This window comes from Motacilla alba, chromosome 7 (genome assembly GCF_015832195.1).
Source record: "Motacilla alba alba isolate MOTALB_02 chromosome 7, Motacilla_alba_V1.0_pri, whole genome shotgun sequence".
Taxonomy (NCBI): domain Eukaryota; kingdom Metazoa; phylum Chordata; class Aves; order Passeriformes; family Motacillidae; genus Motacilla; species Motacilla alba.
Window position 1 is genome coordinate 22,311,500 of NC_052022.1, and position 20,678 is coordinate 22,332,177.

Here is a 20,678-nt window from a genome sequence, read left to right on the forward strand (position 1 = left end):
GAGCGGAGCTCTGATGGCATAGTACAGGGTTTCCATTAATGGTCTCATTGGCCCAGCAGATAAGGTGATTCTTGCAGGAGAGCAGACAAACAGCACAGGCCATTCCCAGCGGGGAGCAGGAAGGCACACACAGCTCTGTGCAGGGGGATGGGGGCTCCTCTCCCAGCTCTGTCAGCAGTAAAATGGAAAGGCCTCTGCTAAACGTGTGCGTTCCAGAAATGGCACCGTGGCCTTTACACCTCTCACAAACAATCCACACATCTGGGCATTCTCACATTTTAGACGTGATAAGGAAAGTTTTCATGTCACCTGCTTTCCTTTATGAAAACAGACACAGTATGGGGATCTTTTGTGTGTTGAATGGCAAAAATGGCCAGTTTCAGGACTAGATAAGAATTTATGATGAGTGATAATGCTGAGAATGCCAAGAGAATGATGTTACTCTAAGAATGTTTCTTCCTCATTAATTGGGAAAGGTTGCAGACTGACGAGATTGCTTGAGTCTAAATTTTAAAAACATCACACACATCAGCCTATGATTTGTCACTCTTTTTGCTCCTACACTAATATTCCTTTATGCTTAAAATAGGGAAATGAAAGAAAACTCTTTGCATTGTTTGCAACAATAAACAATTCACTGTATTTGACTTGTCTAACTGTATCAATTCATGGGTGCTCACAGAATTAGCCCGTCTCTTAACATGATGCACTTCAAAAATACTTTCCTATACCTCCCAGCTATTTGGAAAATGGGGTATTTATGGGTAGCAAAGTTTGTCTCCTGCTCTTCCACTTATTTTAGTAGGTCAACTCAGAAATTTTAGTTCAGGCCCTTTTCTATGTAAATTGTGCTTCAGATGCACATACATTTTCATTCAAATCAATAGGAGTCAGACATATCAAAGGAGGAAATTATCCCCTCATTGAGTCTTCTTCTCCAAAGTAGATTTATGTAACTCCTACACAGAGATAATGTAGTTAATTACATTCTTCTTTGAGTGCATCAGTGGGAAAATTGAATTTAACTATCAGGAATGTTAAGCAGACAAATTCACCAGGAATTGAGACAATTCCTGTACTTGCCTCCAAAAAAGAGAAGGAAAAACTTCCAAGCTCAGCAAGACCTAAATGAAAAAGCTAGAGGGAATGAAGAGAAAATGAACAATCATTTCTGAGGATAGTAAGATTCTTTGTTTGTCACTATTCTCATTTAACTTCTTTGTCATTGTCTCCCCAAAGAGGGTCAAAAAGATCAATCTGTGATGTCACCAGGATGCTCTGGCAGTTGCCCCATCTTTTATTCATTAGGTTCAGGCTGTGTTATTTCCTGTCTATCTCAATGTCTAGCCAAAACTGAGGCCTGGATGACACTGGTTGGGTGATACACAACCCAGAACAGGCAGATGTTGTACTGGAACCATCAAACTGAAAGGCAGGGAACACATGTAGCTACCTTGTCACTGGAGGACCAATCGTAACAACCTAAAAGCTTTTAAGGGATTCTCTCTTTTTGCTTATCAGAGAGAAGAAAAAGAAGTCATAAGTGCCTTTCAAGCCTAGTATTGATCAAGGGTAATGGGAACTTACTGTTGGAGCTGCAGAAGTCATTCAGGTTCCTGCCTGTACGCAAGTGTCTTGGAAAAATGTAGTTAATAAAATGAAGAAATGGCTTTACGGAACATACTGCAGAAAGCAGAGTGCAAAGACTGCCCGGCTATTTTCTAAAAAAATCTGGTGTAAATGAAAACTTTTTACATATTTGTAAAACAGGTAGTTCTCCTATAGTTTTGAAATATTTTTTTGCATGAATTGGCTATGGCAACTGAACACTGACACACTATACAAGTACAGTATGCAGAAGCATCATCCCAGCACAGTTTCCATCACCATTTTTGTGGACTTTTGTGGGGTTAGACTTTATACACCATTTTGTACAGTAAATTTGGAGTGCATAAATTGTACCATTCATTACATGGAGCTAGTGACTAAACTTATGGCTTCATTCTTTAAATAGAAAAATAAGAAAGGGTAAAAAAAAAATCAAGAAAACAAATATCACAGATTCTAATGCTATTTTAGGATTAATTCCAGCTGTTTCTCCTGGAACTAACAACTATATCTAGGCTGAGCTGTTAGATTATTGTTCCATTTAGGCACAATCTTTTCTGGTATGTTGAATCAGACCTTGAAATTAAAAAGGAATAAATTGACTTCAGTGCATACAGGGACAGACTTTGAAAGCAGTTCTATGTGGTTCTGATCAATAAGTACATGGTTTATGTTCTTGACTACATTGTCTTGATTTAGAGAGCTCCCTTGTAGCCTAAGACATAGTATTCCTGTATTGGGATGAGCTACAGTGAAACAACATGAAGACCATGAACTCACCTATCTATTATTTCTCACCACAGTGTGCAGGTAAAAATATAACACCTCATCATTTTATCTTTCTGTATATCACTGTACAATCAGCAGTACTTTATTTTCATCAAAACCTACTTGACAAAAATTGTAAAATTTGAGAAAGCACTAAGTCTTTCATTTTTCAGAAATATAAGCTGCATCAAGCCCAGCCTTTAAGCGAGGCAATCCTCCAACTGGAAGATATAAGCTGTCACAAGTGCTTTACACAGACTACTTTTTAGACCAATTTTGAACTTCACTGTGGGCTGACATCACACAATAGCCACCAATATAAGCAAAAGCAACTAAAACCAGAGGTGCTCCACGAGTTACCACTTCTGGGTGAATTAAACTGTTAAACACATTCTAGCATTTTCTGTTTTCACTATTTAGTCCTGTTCACTAACTAGAAAGAAACAGTTATACACTGAAATTGAAAATTAATTCCAAATTCATTGTAGAGAGAAACCCTAAAACTCCCAGCAGTTACAGCTGAGGAAGGATACATTTTCCACTGAACAACCACTCAAGAGCAGTCAGTCCTCTCCTGTTTTACAAGAAAGATGACTTTTTATTCTGCATTTCAAACCACTGCTAAGAGAGATGGACTTTTACCCCTTCAGCCTGTACAACCTATAACTAGGAACATCTATAACTAGAAACAGCAATAAATTAAGAATGGAAAATCCCAGAGGTATTCCTCATGTTTGATTTCAAACATACTGTGTTTTGTTCAATAAACCTATCAGAAGCAAGTGTTCAGCTAAGACCGTGCAGGTTCAGAAACATCAGGAGCCCCTACAGGACATTGTGGAGACTCGGAGCAAAACACAGAAAAGCAGTTAGGAAATTTGTCCTCTTTAACCAATATTTTTTTTTTCCTTAATAATGAACTGGGTGAGTGATGAGGTACTGTTAAGTATTTTTCTAGGGTTTGCAGACTTTTTTTTTTTTTTTTTTTTAATAAGGGCATTTGCTAAAAGTAAAATTCAAACCCAAACAAACTTTGTTAAAGCCCCAATTCCTGTGTTCCTCACCCTGGCTCTGCTAATGTAGGTTAATACCCAATCATGTATTTCAAGGTCAGAAGGGACCGATGTGATCATCTAGTCTGAAGTGCTGCAAAACACAGACCACAGAATTTCACCCACCAATTCCAGTGTCTAGCCAAGTAATTTGAGGCTGAACTACAGCGTATCTTTCAAAAAGTCAGCCAGCAAGCTCTTAAGCAATTGTGGAACTTCATTTGCTTGAGTATGTTCGTTTAGCTCACTTGAGTAGGTGTAACTGTTTAGGCTTAAGAGTGCTCAGGGTCAAAATGCCAAACAAACAAAACTCAGCTGCCAAAACCCCAAAGGCTTTCCATTATTAGTGAGGGAAGACCCTATTTTGATTCACAAAGCTCTGGGTCAATCCTGCAAGATAAAAGCTTTTTGAATTTGTTGGGATGTCAAATATTTAAAGCTTAAAAAGAAATATATCTCAGCAATGGCAAAATCCTTTGGCTGACCTCACAGGCAAAGGCACATGGAGAGATCATAATTTCCACAGATTTTAGAAAGAGCAAATACTTGCCAGCCTGTAAAAAGTAATCCTGAAAGTAAAAAAAAAAAAAACCAACCAAAAAACAAAAAAACAAAACAAAACAAAAAAAAAAAACCAAAACAAAAAAACCCCAAAAAAACCACCCAAAAAAAAACCCGTGCAGAGAGTGAGTGGAATAAAAATACTCAACACATCTTTAATCTTTAAATACACACATAAAGCTTCCCCATAAATGAAGGGAAATCTCATCTACCTGTTTAAACCATCATCCAATCCATTTGCACAGACTGAAAAAACTATTTTATTTTGATTATTTAACTGTTCTCAAACTCCTATTGAAGAGGATGGATCAAGCTACAAAATAGGTTACATTTCCCACCAACACATCATATTTTGAGTACAGTCCCAACAAGGTCTTTTTTAGAGACTCAGCTTCAAGTGTGATGGAGCCTCATTTCAGACAGTCAAGCCCTTGCCTTTGTAAAAGAGATTTTACAATAAAAACATCACCTTTTCCTGAAAGGAAAAATAAGGGTGATTTCTTTATGGAAAGTGTAGAAGCAAAAGAAGTAGCAGTAGAATGACAAAGTACTGTAATAAGTCAAAGATATAGATAGGTTCTATTTCTAACCCTGCTACCTGCTAATGTGGAAAATCTCTTCCTTTTCTCCATGTTAATTTCCAAGGTTTGTTCTGGAAATCTAATTAAAATTGCAAGTTTATGTAAAGCTGTAAATTTTCCAGAATAAAGTCTATATTTGCTGTGATTGTGTTTGCATGATGTACTAGTAAGTACCAGCACAAATATTTTAAAGTTACTTGTTGTTATTTGTTATAGAACCAATCAGACAGGAACAAAAGTGAGGAGGAAAGAGATCAAACCTTCTGAAATAAGGTGAAATACCTGAGGGAGTAGAAAGCTAAGATGCTAAGAACAATAAAGAAGTGGAAAGGAGAAAAAGATGGGGGAAATGGGAATTGTATTGAAGAGACAAATGCTGAGTGCAGATTAAAAAATGAAAAAAGAAAAAAAAACCAAAAACCTGAAGTAGAGCTGCAGAATGTTATTTCCTGATGGGTCACTTGCAATATGTTGCATCTCCGTGCCACAAAAGTAAGACGGATATTACACAGCTACAGCTTTGAAGACAGTGCTTGGCTTGCCAGTACGGAGCCTGCCTTCACCTTTATTACTGAAGGAGGATGTTTTTATTTGCCTAGTGCAATGCATTATACCCATAAATTCCATCCACTCAGCAAGTCAAATTAATGCTAACCTACAAGATACATTAGGTATGGGTTTAAATCAGTCACTTAAGATATACTGCAACCCAGTTTCTATCCAGGTTTGCAATATATTCACCATTAAATACCCTGCAAACATTCCTCAAGATGCATTGTTTGTTGGGGTGTCTCACCTTTGCCAGCAATGTAAAGGTGTAAAGAATACAATATCTAATTTGTGTTGTTCCATGATCACTACCAATGAAATTCCAGGCTGTCAAAACATTCCAGTGCTACTGGAAAACAAAACCCTGCTGAATAACATTAGTTAAACACATAATAAAAAAATCCACTGGTTACCATCATGAGTAGTTTGCACTGGGATTATGTTAGATTGTGATATTTTTCAGGTGATAGCAGAAGGAGAAAAGCTCCTTCTTTTGAAAAGAAAGTTGAATTAAATTTGAATCCTTAATAGTATATGGCAAAATGAAGGTCTACTTAATGGTGATGTCCAAATTTTCTCCATTTGTCAAATTATCCTATTTTACATAATAGGCATTTATAGGCATAATCACTAATGCCCTATAATGTGCATGTATGAGTTATCAAAAACAATTTTAAAGCTAACAAGCTGGTTCCTGTAGTTGCAGAACTACACTTACTGCAATAATTTTAGATGAGAGAGGCATAGAAAGAACAAATGGAAAAAAAAATAGTAGGGAAAATTCAGAATGCAGAAGTTTCCCTAGAGGGAATGCAGGATATAGATACATTTCTACAGCATGTGTCACCCCTTTGTCAATATTTACCCAGCAAGTTGAATGATAATGTGCAGTCATTATTAAACTCAGCCTCCTAAAATAATAGGTTCTGGCTCTTGATACAGTTGCTCTGTGTAAATTATTCCAGGGATTATGCTTGGATTGTGCCACTGGCAGTTATTTCAGATCTACATCTCATTTCCAGATGGTTCATCTGTTTGTTTCTTTAATATATTCAAGATTCATTGTGTTTGCCACAAATTTACACATTTTTAATGTTGATTACTCAGATAAATCTGATCTCAGACAAAGGATAAAGAGATAACATCTGTAGGTTTTCATGCTAATACTAACTTAAAAATTTCCCTTAACAGTGAAAGCACAATATAGTTTTTGAAAGATTAGCCAAACAGTAGAGTTTTTCTTGCTCATCAAACATTGTAGGAAACAAAATAAGTCTGCTTAATTTTACCAAATTATTTCCTTTAGTGCAGGAAGCCAAGACATCCATAAGGCAACCCATAGCCCATATTTTTCCTGCCAAGGTTCAGACTTTTGTTCCTACTCTGGAAACAAACAGTATGCACACAAGGCAAATTCATATAGTCCTCCCTTCTAAGCACTTTTTAGTACTCCTTTTCTCAAAAACTGCTACTGGTTTCATGGACAGGGAAGAAAGGTAAAAAAACCCCAGTAGGTCTCAACTCTACACTGTGTTTTCAAGGTTTTGTAGAAGAACTCCATAGTACCACCTTGTATTTTCCATGTTTCTTAGGAGACTGTTCATGAAAGAAAAGGATCATTTCCACAAAAGCTTTGCACTTCTGTTACATATTTTTACACACATAAAAGTTTCTACTAAAATTAGAATTATTGCTACTTTCTACATACAGCTTGTATTCCTAAGGCTCATGGTCTAGTTAGGCAATTAAGGCACATAATTACCATCCCAAACAGACAGGTAAGAAGTGAGCATAGGAGGGTGACTTTCCCAGGTCCAAAAAGACTGTGGGAGACATTTAAATGGAATTCACATCTTCTGAGATACAGTCCAACATGGTACCTTTCAACCTGGATTATACTAGTAAAGGAACAGAGAGAAGTGTAAATTGTTAAGAGCTTTCTCTGACAGACAGGAAGGGACTCAATAAAAATGCAGAGGAAACAACATACTCTGAAGCCTAATTTTTGTTTTTAACATGCAATTCCTGTTGTATTACAGAAACTCATGAAACAGATCTGCATGGTATAGCTGTTTGTAGAAAATACAGAGCCATAACCTCTGATTATCAAGCCCCCCAAGTTTTGTTTGCATGTGAAATGACATTTACCCCAAGCTTCGATTGTTCATACTGTGTTCATATAAACTTACAGAATACTCATAGAATTTGTGCAAACTGTGACCATATAGTCAGGTCAATTTTTGAGATAAAGAAATGAGTCAGAAAAATATCTTCAGCCTTTTAAAACTGCTAAAAGTTCCTACAGTTTATTTGTACGTGCTTCTTATCAATCAGTGGCAACATTAAGAGTTGCATGTAAAGTTACCCTTGCAATTATATCGACAAAGTTTCGGTAAGTGAACAGGTGGTTAAATCAAGTAAAATACTTCAAGTCCCAAAGAAAGCTCTGGAACCAAAACAATGAAAATGAAGTTCTCCCACTCCCCTGTCCTGGGCCTCAACCCCAGGAATCTTTGCTCTGTACTTGACAGTCCTTTTTTCAGAGCTTAAAAAAAAAACCGTTTTGCAGCCACAGAAGCATGTTCACTCTTCTCCAAACAGTACATCTGCAATTCATCAGTGAACATTCTGTGTTAGATAATGAACCATTAACACCATTCACCTGCACTGTGATGAAAATGATATATCCACTTGTTATTTGAATAAGCAACAAAAGAAACAGAGCCCATGTATGGATTTAAATATCTATCCATCAGCTCACAGTGGCATGTCACAGCAAGGAGGCTGAACAAATATGCAAAAAATTGTTGTTTAATGGGGAGAAATACAGTGAAATTGTTTATATTGGGGCAGTAAGTTCTTAACGACAAAGTAAATTACAAACAATTTTTTCAATGACATTTTAAGATTTCATATTAGATTCTTACATACTGTTCAAAAATCAATTTTGCATGGAATTTCTGTGAGTGTTCCATTATTAATAAAGCAGCAGTAGGCAACTCTGGCTGCACTCTCACAACAGCAACACCTGAGGGGAAAGAATGCTGCCACACATCCTTGTTTTAAACAGCTCAACCCTGAATCTTTGCACAGCAAACATCTGCCTGGGATAAACCCTTATGCCATCTGTAATCAAAAGGATGTCAAAGGCTGAGGAGGAGGTGAATTATTGGTGTATCTCTGCAGGTCTTCACTTTACCTAACTGAAAGTAATTTAGCTTCTATGGGCATTAAATTCATCCACCGTACAATCAAATTCAAACGGAAATTGACAAAAGAAACCAGTAAGAAAAATATGTGAAAATAAAAAAAGTTCACAAATACACAGAATTTATATTAATTATTTCTTACTATCACACAATATTTTAAAACCAAATGCAGTCGCCTTTTTTACTGAACATGTCACCTTTTTATCTAACTCTTGCTGCTGCATTCTTCCATATCCTTTATGTAGGTGGCATGGCTCTGCTTTCAGGGGTAATGATCAGAATTGGGATATCTTTATCCGAGTAATGTCATGTAATCCACACCTATCATCTTGAATTGCAATTTCTACTATGCATGTCATCTTAAATTTCTATATACCTGAGAGTACTACAGATCTCAGTTTAATTTAGGACCTACTGAAGCATATGTTTGACTTTGAGCACTTGCTTAAGTGCTTTCACAAACAGACCTCGAATGAGACTTTCACAATGAGGACAGGAAATGCAGAGCTAGATCCAAAATACAAAAGAATAAAGTGCTTTAGGAGACTTAGCAGACAGGAGAAACTCCTGCTGCCCTCAAAACCAACACAGCTTAACTGCCTGAGGTTTATGTGACCTGAGGTTTACTTGCATTTCAAATGAAGAATTAAATGCTCTTTGCTGTATTCAGTGAATTAACATCTATAAAGTGAAACAGTATTCCCATACAGACCCTTATGTTTGGAAATCAGGAATGAAAATTTTCTGATAAATCCATTTGAATAAGAAATTCCTCGTTCTAAAGAAAAATCTCATGGCCCAACATTATTATACAACATATTAAATAATAGAGAAGTCTGTGTACCTTGATTGGCTAACAGATGAAATCTGAATAGTGCCTAATACAACCTAATTCATTGTTCAGAATTTATGAGACTCATCATCATTTAATTAACAATATAAATATTAAAAAACATTTTCTAATAAAATTTTATAATTGTAATAAGACACTCCACTATATGAATTATGGAGTATTAATTCACACCCAGTTGTGTTGAAACTGGGTATGAATGAATAGATCATAATTCACATCTTGTCATGTCTTAGAGCTGAAAATAAAAATGCAGACAAAATAAAATGGAATAATACCTTGCAGAGATAAATTAGTTAAAACTCAAGTTATTAATATAATTTATTATTCCAGCTCTTTATTTCATCTTCTCACATAAAACATGATGCCTAATCTCACAGTCCTTACACATGGAACACATCTGCTTCAGCAGACAGCAGTGCGGTGGTGGTGACCCCAGAGATCTTGTTGGGAGCACTGGTAGATGATGCTGATATTTGCACCATGCAAGAGCTTGGCTGATTTGCTTAATGAGGATTTTTTTCTTGTGAAATGACTCCAAAACAATGGATCTTAACAACTAATTAGGCTGAGTAACATGTTTTCATAAATTCAAATAATAAATTGATTTGTCAAAACAACAATTTAACCACAATGCTTCAAGAATCTTAGTTGAGGCAGCCTAATATTTAAGGTCAAAAAAGGGAGCAAAAAGACCAGAAATGTATTTTCTTTCTCTAATTGGGAATTTCTGGTTTTTTCATTTCAAACTGATGTTTATTTTTAATTGGTGAACATTTTTAAATGTGTATACGCTGAGTAAAATATTTCCATTTGTTCTGTGAGCCAGAATGTCAGTTACTTTGTAGAATCATAAAAATTAACGTTGGAAAAGACCACTAAGATCATCAAGTCCAACCTTTGACCAAACACCACCTTGTCGACTACAGCACTAAGCGCCATGTCCAGTCAATTCTTGAATGCTTTCAGGGATGGTGACTTCACCGCCTGCCTGGGCAGCCAGTTCCAGTGTCTGACAGCCCTTTCAGTGAAAAAATTCCTACTGATGTCTAGCCTGGTTCTGGCAAGAAAATAAAGAGTTTGCTTCCACATATTTAAAGCACTTAATAAACTAAAATGTTTCAGAAGCTTAACTTTTGTGAATTTTAGAGATGCTTGAATTTGAATCTAGGTCAGTCCTGGAAATCAGCCAACCATCTCTGGAATAGGTGATACAAAGTTTCATCTAACTCAGGACACAACAGAGTGATCCAGTCAAAGGTTCACAAAACTTTCTCTCAATGTGCATCCCTTTTCTAGGCGCCAGAGGAATGCTGCAATGCTGTAAATCCAGCACAGAAATTAAGAGGAATTTGAACTTTCTTCTGGTGCTCACCAAGTTCAACCAAAGTGCAAGAATTCTATCTCTGCTCCATATGAGCCACAAAAGAGATACCTTCTCTCAAGCAGCATGGACTGTTTGCACAATGTTAGCCATGGATCCAAGCATTTGCACTGAGGACAAATGACTGCACACGCCTCCATCCCACAGTGAACACCATTTTAGCTACCAGGGGGCATTTCCTGTCGCATTACAGAGAAGCAGGTTAGGGACCCTAGGGAAAAAAATTCAGATTGCAAGAATTCATCTTTTTAAAATCCACTTTCTACACATCTGCTAAATTCCAGGCAGAGCCACAGAGAATGAGCAATGTGGCAAAAAATCATTTTCTGTTAGACCAGATGCAGTCATGACCCATAAGCTGTCAAAAGATGCCACAGACCCAGCTCCCTGAGAAATACTTCCAACCACAGGAAAGCTCCCTGTTGCCCTTCCTCTCCAGAGAATGCTTGTTCTTATGTCATTTCCCAGTGACCTGCTCTGCTTATCTTTGCAAAGTCTCTGAAATAGCTGGCACTGATAACATTTACAGACAACTGTGTGGCTATTATGTCTGTAAATCTGTATCCCACTTGCCCCAAGCAAAGAATTTGATGCAAGCTAGAAAATGCAGAGGGATGGATTACATTAATTCAGTGATAACTCAGTTCTTGTTCAAACTTATCTGACATATGAGAAGAGAGAACAACATTGGCTCTTTGTATTATTAGGGTGGCTGAACATCAAGGGTGAAATCTTGGCCCTTGCAAAATTAGTGGGAAATTTGCCATTGACTTCAATGGAGCCAGGATTTGACCCTGGGTGAATACAGTTCCCATATGTGCTTCCATAAAGAAAATTAGAAATGATTTGTCCGATAGCATATGGAATCCATTTATACATTATGAATAAGATTATTATTTAAAATGGAAGATAAATGCAAATTAACTCCTACATTCATGCATATATTTGCACATATCAAATACAGAACATGGGAATGAGAATCCATCACATTCTCTTCTTTTTCATAGCGTTAGGTAAGAGTTTAAAAAACTTGATTGAGAGGAGACTTACAGGACAGAGGAAAGGTAACCAGCAACTTGAAAATTCTATGCGAGTTTTATAGTGATACAACCCAGTTTGCCTGGGTTCTAGATTTCCTGATGCCTTTCAGTGTAAACAGATCTTTAACATTGCTTTAATGTTAGGTTTTCTGTTTTTGAATGAATTTTACTATTAAAAGAGATGTATTTGCAGGATTGAGAATGGAGAAAAAGCCGAAAAAGGGAATCTCATTTCTTATGGCGCTGTACTGCCTGACCTTTCCCACCAGAAAAATTATTCTACATCTTTGGAAACATGGCTCAGTGCCATCCCCACTGCAGACATGGTTTCAAACTAACTTGGAGTTGTGCCACGAGGAACCTCTAGCTTATTATACAGGACAGATGCCAGACAAACTGGCTGAGGTGTGGTTGGGTTTTATGGACTTTCAATTGAAAGTTATACTATACATAATGTGATTAGATCTGACTGGAATGTTATTCCTTATTTTGTTTTATTGAAGTTTAATTGTTTCCTTATTTCACTGTCATCTCTCCATTTGACTAACACTTGTGTATCACTGGTAAGATAAAATATTCAGCCTGGCTTTGTCTTTATACACTACTGCTCTTTGGACCCTTTTTACTTCCCTCAAAGAAAGAAAGGGAGAAAGACAGAAAGAAATTATTCAAAAAGGCCAGTCCTAAAGTTTTCGCCTGAAGAAAATGTTTTACCTGAAGGAGGTTAAAAAACATAAAGCATCAATCATACAAACAGATCTCATTTTCATGAAAAAATATGTTTAGTTTACATGGCCACTGCATTCAGTTTGCGTATTCTGGTTTTTACAAAAAGATTTCTGCACACATCCCATAGAGCTTCATTTGCTCAGAACAGGTGCAGTGACCATGCATTTTGATCAAAATAAAAGGATCTTCATTTACACAGTTTTTATGTTGGGATCAAAATTACTGCCATTACTGCCAATACTTTATATTTTCCATATTCCAACCTAGAAAATTAGTTTGACAAGACAAGCTTCTACAGGTGAATGAATTACTTCGGTGAAGCTTGGTGCCAGGAACAGATTATGAACACAAAACAGATGAAGTTTATAGATATTCAGAGTTTCAAATGAAACTAGTTATCATGCCTTTGCTTAACCCAAGTGCCAGTTTCCCTCACGCTCTTCCTAGTTGCAGTGATCAGTTGCTCACGGCATTGCATGGCATGATTTGTCTTAACTGCCCTCTACCTCTTGTAAGGTCAAGTCTTCACCTGCCATTACTATTTCACCTGTGTATGTCCTGCTCCATTCATCTGATGTTAATGGCTTGCAAAGGTTATTGACAGGGAATTCCCAATGGAAAACTTTTTAGTTCGGTCTTGTACATACTGTCCACACTGCCCAACCCCTCAAATCATGAGAGAAGTTCAAAGGCTTTGCAATTACACAACAAATCCTCATCTCTGAAGTTTATTCAACTACACCTAACCTTGGAAGCTTTTCCCAAGAGAACCTGAGAAACTCATTTAGAATGTACATTATAATATCTCCTAGCCCATTGTACCTCATGTACTTCTTGGTCTTATGTCTTTAAGATATGGGAGCCAAGCTGGTTCAACAGCTGTAAATAAGGCAGACTTTCCCTAAGTAAAACAAAAATACAGTTAGTGAGATGGCACAGCACTAGTTAATTTTAAAAAATCTAAAGGATGTAGTTTTCTTTTCTAAGACAGTAAATTCAAAAAGCCAGGTTTGCTGTGCCACTGGAACAGAAGTTACAGAATTAAGCTGGGCTGTCCTTGACTGTATTTCCTCAGGAAGCTAGTCCTGAGTTCGGGCCAGGGGAGGAGATGACAGAATTTTAGGTTGTGTTTAGTTTGGTTTTTTTTTTCCAATACAAAGATTTTTCTTTTCTACAGCACTATCAAGCTAAAAACTAGTTAGGTATTTTTAAGTCAAGTTGTAGGTTTATCTCATAAGTTAACCTACTTAGGTATATATTGTATTGAAAAAACACTTTATTGGAGGTGTCTGTAAATAAAACTGCAAAGCCTTGTTTTGAACACTGAGTCAGCACTAGCAAAACATGTGTTAATATGCACTCCTTGCCATTGTTCAGGACAATTTCTAATAATGTTGTTCCTTGCCTATAGTGACCCTTACTCTTATATCACTGCTTTTCTCTTTCTCCTCAGTGCTCTGCGGCCTTGCTTTGCTACCCAACAAAGCAGGAGAGACAGCAGGCTGCTTTATCAGCATCAATAATTTCAAATAAATCCTAACACACCTACTTCTTGTCTGTCCTTCTTTCTTTGTCCACCTCTATGGCTATGATTTATTAAAATAATATTGAGTGCACGTGGATCCCTGCTTTCTATTGGAGAGTATCAGGTGGGTTCAGCAGTGTATTGTAAACATCATTACTTCAGTAAACACAAGAAATGTTCTAGTCTTTCTTGAGAAACCACTCCTTGGTTTGAGAACTGGAAAAATATTTGCTGGGGCCATGAAGTTCCAAGTAGCCATGGTATGCAGCACAGTGCCAACAGCAAAATTGCTACGAGGTCATGGAATTTTTAAAATAAATGTTATTTTCTATCCAAACCTCAAGTGACATTATAACAAGGTTTTACTGTTCTTGCTGTCAGTTTGCATTAAAAGTCTTAGACCAGTGAAGAAAGGCAGAGGTGGGGAGTAGAGGACAAATTGGGAAGTCCAGAGATGTAGTGTAAGTTAAATTTTGGTGACAAAGGAAGAAACATTTCAGTTACTGGATGAAGCAGAGCAAATGCAGACTGAACTGTAAACAATAAAGTTCTGCCTCAGCTTTCAGTGCATTAACAGACCTTATTTGCCTCATCTAGGGCCTTCACAAGACCCCTTTTCTGCAGGTTCAGGAGGCTCATTTAAGTTCAGGTCTAACTTCTTGCCTGAGGTACACTGTATGTTCTTTTTCCTAGACTTACTTAATTGTTGCTTCAATTTCCCAGACTGACTTTCAGCTTGACTTGTTACTTTGCTTTTGCCTCAGTCATCACTGTTCTATCAATAGCTCTTGTTACTGTCACTCCCTGCTGTGCTTTCCTGGCTCAGGCGCTGCAGGACTTGGCCCTGTCAGTGAAGTCTCTGCCTGGATTCTATTCTGACCACCCTTGGCTTCCTCATCCCTGAAGGAGCAATTCACCCTTCCTGCAACACAGACAGGGCAGCTCTCCTCTGGGAATGCATCCTGGAGGAGAACCAATAAAGCAATGCTACATATCTGACAAGAGGAAGGAAAAGAACTGCGCTTCCCACCGTATTCCACCTCCTCCAATCCCTGATTAGAGATAGAAAGATCTTCCCTGCAGGGATGTGAATTCATGAATTTCAGAAAGGAAGGCAAAGGTAATTGTACACTTGGACTCTCCATATTGCTGGCAGTCATGCAAAAAGTTATTGGCAAACTGCATGGGAAAGCATACAGTAAATGCATGCCAAGAAGTAAAAATAAAAAATAATAGCAATTCAAACTTATTCAGTTTCCATAGTATCAGAAATATTGGTGAACAAGACACATTAATTACCTGATGTAGGATCTTCAGTAGCATGTCATACTTTTTACCAAGCCCCTGTGAGATATTATTATACAATAATTGCCTACATCTAAAAAACCACACAAAACCAAAAAAAACCCAAAAAAAACCCCCAAACACAAACACAATACACCCCCATCACACCATGATTTGAGTTCATTGCTTTTACAGAGGGAATAGTCAGGAATATGTCAGAAACTGAGGATGTATAAAGAACATATCTCTAACCAAAATCTGAAGTACATCACCTACAAACTGGGAAGGAGGCTTGAACTTGGCAGGACTGATCACTCTGCAGTTACACTGTTATGCTAAACAGGCTCACCATAACTGAGCCTAAGGAGATCCTCACAGCGTATACATGTGTTAAAATAAACTCTAGAAGATGGAAGTGATAAAAGAGTTCAACCTCTTTCAGCTCAAGCAAATAGGTTTTACTTTTCTAACTGATGGTAAAATAGAAACTTAAAAATATACAGATTAACTCTTAAAACTGAAGAAAAAAAAGAGGATATTGCTTGTGTCTTTTGGCACAGGTCAGGTCACTCGAAGTCTCTTCCCATGAGATGTGGAGTGGCTGCACATGTAGTCTGAAATAGTTTTTATAGTATCTGGGAGTTGCTCTGAGGCTTGCTTGACTGTGGGTTGATGCCTGGGTCTGTTGACATCCACTGGCATGGAAATACTGGTCGCATCTCTCCTGGCCTGTCCCCATTCCAAACATCCTTCTGATCTGTCAGACATTTTCCCTGTTAAACATCAACATATGTCTGAGGTTACTAATAATGCAATATCCAAGTAAGATACAATTATTTGACAGATAGTCCCAATCTATTTCCAGTCTCCTTAAAGTAGACTTTTTCCTCTCTCCCCAAATTATTTTCCTCTGTTGTTCACATTGACACCTGTCCTTACAAACACAAATCCTGCTTCCTTTCTGACAGAAGCCAAAGAAGCTTGGTTATAAAGATATAGCTTATAAAACCAGGACTTCCATGGCGCACAGTCTCTGTACTAAGAGAACCTGTATCGAGAAAAAGGACTAAGGTAAATACCAGTGACAGGGAAACCCTTCTGCTCTTGACTAAGGACTACTTTTCCTACAAAGATAAATACTCCAACATTTATTTGCCTCTTTTTGATTATTCTTATTGATATTTAATGCAAGAGAATGTAGCACACTGTTTATTTAGAAATACAAATTACAAAATAAAATAGAAAACAAAAAATTAAATAGCCAAATTTATTTTAAAATAATGAAGGTTCCTAGAAATCCCTGTGTAAATTAGTAACGTTACAAAATATGTATCATCTACAAAGGTGTTGCAGTAAGTCTCCCTTCCTGTTCCTGTGCTGGCAATATAAACAGTTCTTCATACCTTTTCTCAAACATACAGATTTAATCTCACAGATTTGTCTTTCTATTCATTTTGTCTCAAACCAGAAACCTTGCCCAAGCCGTTTCTCATGAGCTGAGGTCAGTGTGAGGTTTAGGACTTACCACATAAATATTCAGGTTTGTGCTTTCAATTTACTGTATAGTGATTTTAATTCTTTAATATCAGATTATATCAATATAGTTGCATGCATTCCCTCTAATAATTCAAATCAATCAGCCATATATTGCTTTTCCTATTTCTCCTAAAATGATTACATTTACATGCTACCAGTTCATTAACATAACTCACAATAGCAAAAGATAAGGGGAAAAATTGATACAACTAATGAAATAATGACAATGAAATCATTCCCTCAAAGCCCCGCATTTTTAGCAATGTTTTGCTATGTGGTGAAGTAAAACTACAGCTGTCAAAAATATGGCATCCCAACCCCTCTAACAAATTTTAAAAATCCCATCTGCAGGCAATGCAGTGCAGATAAACAGATGTCACAGAAGTACAAAGCCCAAAGAAGCAAAAATGGCTTGACAGTTCTAAGGTTTATATGTCTGAAAAAAAGATAACATATGTTTCTCCGATGAAGAAAGCCTGTAAAATGTAACAATTGCTAATGTTTATAAATAGCTGTTGAATGACTAATGCACACTTAATACCTGCATTCATTATTGTTTTGAGTTTCCTAAGGAACAGTAAGTAGATCAATTAGAGAGGAGTACAAGTTCAGCATCTTTCTGTGTAGCATTAGTTGTTTAGTTTAACTGGAGAAGGTCCCTACACTATCTTTAATCTGCTTGTGGGGTTTTTCTTCCCCTGTCCAAGAACTCCTCTCATTAAAGTGAACTCTTTTGAAATATGCAACGCTGGCTACCTTGGTCCCACTTACTAATGGTCCTGAATTGATTCTTAATTAGTTGCAGTTTTGGTCAGAATCCCATTAAAATAGCTGAGTGTTCCAACAGGAAAGAAGGAAAAGGCTGGTGTTCTGCTCTGAGCTGCTGAGACTGGGGGTGAACCTGCTCCCACAATGCAAAATGCACTAAGATTCAAATCATGCTCTGTGTCCTGGTTTAAACAGAAGCCTTCATACTGTAATTTATTCTCCATCTATAAAATATGATGAAGAAATGCATCCAGATGCTGTTGGAAAAATTGCATTATTCCAATATTCTCCTAGTCTCTTCTTAGGGAAAAGAAAGGATACTAATTCAGAAAATTAGCAAAGCTTTTCAATAAATAACTGAATTTTTTCCTGTATACTTTTAATTGTTATATATCTTCTAACCCTCTGTTTATATTCTAGAAGGCCTTTGGGAAGCTAAAGTTTATATTTTCACGTTTTTCTTCCAAATGACTGAGTATTGCTATGAACTGTGGAATATTTTTGTTAATGAAGTGAATCAGTGGTCATTGTACAGCTATTGCTTTATTATTTGAGTTTAATTATAGAAAATTGAGGTATCAAAAAATATGCTCTTTTAAAGCACTATCTGGAGCAAGTATCCCTGTTGTTAGGGAATAGTGATGTCACGTGAGCAGCTTTTGTATTCAGCAGCAATAATTCACTGCCTGCATGGGGGGATTGATCCCAGCTATGGTATCCCCAGAGGAGCCTCCACTAGGAATGGGCTCACATACTTTGATCTGTAGATTAACATGAGCAGGATCACAAGCCTTTGTCTCTTGTAAACATCGTATGTCCCTAAATTTGTATCCAGCAAAAGGCTGAGTCTTGTGTTTATTTGGGTAATGAATTGCAGTAATTAATGCATGCATTGATTCCTCTACTGAGTCTCCCCTAAAGGCCATTTCCATTTTTAATTTATAGAAAATGCATACAATTCCTTTAATCAGAGCACAGTCTGGAATCTATAATAAACACTCAATGAAAAAAAAATAGAGAAAACAGAAGTGAGATTACTGAACAGAATTTAGGTAGGAATTTAGGTAGATAGAAGTTGTATTCAACATTGTATTAAAAGACAGCTAGGAGTATAAGAACATGTACCTGGAATTTTCAGGGCAGATCCAAACCTATAAAGAGAGAAGCAGAAATCCCATTATTTTATTGAACAGATTTTCTCTAACTTCAGGGCTCAATTTAGTCCCTAACACATGAATGCATATTTCTGTCACATATTTCTACTAAAAGGATGTTTCAATACTGTCTTTTTCTCAGTCTGTTAGGGCTTTTGCATCAAAAGAGACCCTACCATTTACTAAATATTCTTAAGGGGAAAAGATTCAAAGGAAAAACACGAGCTTCCTTTATGAATTGAGAATATTTCTTACTTGCTATGTGCCAAAACTGTACTCAGAATCACACAAGATGCAAAATTCAAACAGCCTTCCCCTTGCAGTTCTTCAGTCCACAGCCATTTTTAGCATTCCAAACATTCCCTGATCTTAAACTGGATCATTCTCAAACAACAGTGCTTCAGAACAAAGCAAAAATCAAATGCAAACCAAATAACCCAGTTGATAATTAAATAAATAAAAAGCAAAACAAATTATATAGGATTTTTTAATTTTATTTCCTGCAGTATTTTCAGACACTAAGATTATATTTTTTCTTGTTTGGGAAATACCTGCCTTGTATCATACAGCTCTTTGTATATATAACATTTCCATATACATACTGAAATGTGTGTAAAATTTGCCTGGGGAAGTATGAAAATACAACATTATAAATACACAGCAAGGCAGATGGTGCTGTGCTGAGGAATGCAATCTAATATTTTTCTGAAATGTACAGGTGATATAAATTAGAAAATACCCCACGGTATTATGCAGCATAAAGGACACAAAAGGAAAGACTGATTTGGAAGCACACACAAACTAAAGGAATACCTGATTAACCTTTCACTGACTCCTGGTCCACGTGATGCAAAGCTTGCCTTCCTCTTAGAGTGATGGCTTTAGAAGAAGATGTTAAATTTAACCTCTGGCGCAATGATAAATTGACAATAAAAAATTCAATGGCTTGGTAATTACCAATCACTTTGGACATCGGCAACATTTTTCAGTTCTGTCAGTGCTCATTGGCACAAAAGCTTCAGCTGAAATTCTCTCGATCTCCCTCTTTTTAACTTTGTTTTCATGATGCAGATTAAATCTGCCACCCTATTACTGATTCATTTTCCTAATTTTTCATGTCTGCACCATGCCCCAGCTGCACTAGGCTGATAATTGTGGAGCCCAGCCCTGATGATTAACATCAGAAGAATTAATTATGCCTGCCATTAAAATTCCAGGTTGCACATGGTGATCAAGAAAAATTAAGTTTCTCTAGGCCTCTAAATCATTTCACCTTTGAGGAGAATGATAGTGACTCGACAGCTAAACTGCAGCCTGCGTTCCAGAAAAGGTCTAAACCACACACCCTTTGTGTAATTCCCTAAATGCCTCCTAGTTATTCTTACTGGTTTATTCCACTTGCTAAAAAGATTTACTGCTCTCAAATAAAGACAACTAAACTATCTAGCTGATTGCTTGATTTTAATATAAACAATCTTTTTTTACTCCTCTCTGAGACTCTTTGAGGAATATCTGTTATAATAATTTCCAGGTCAAGGCATCACACAGAGAATGGAAGATCCAGGAACAGAACTAATTTCATGGAATTGGTAGATAATTTCCTTTTGTCCCAGTTACAAACTGAAGGGAAATTATGATTTTAGCACTACATAAGGACAATGATTTTCTCAGAAATAAATTGATAATGAAACAGAACCAGATTCCTAAGATCTTTAGGCTAAATGGTAATGAGTAAGAAAAATCCTGTTGACTGACTCATTTCAAAATAGACTTTTGCATGTGAAACTCAAAACATTTTCAGTCTAGCCTAAGGTATGATATTTACTAGAGCCATAAAGAGTAAGATGATTTGAGTTTATCATGTTCTTTTTCCACATTATGTTTTGTTTTTAAATTACCATAATCACATATATTACAGGTTTGGCTTAGAAGACTGTGATGAGGAGTCATATTTTGATGAACACATGTAAAAATATCTTATTTAAAATAATAAATATCACAAAGAATATGCATAAACTATGGACCATATCTGGTTCTCTTCCTATGTTTAGGCAACATTACCACAGCAAAACTATTGTGG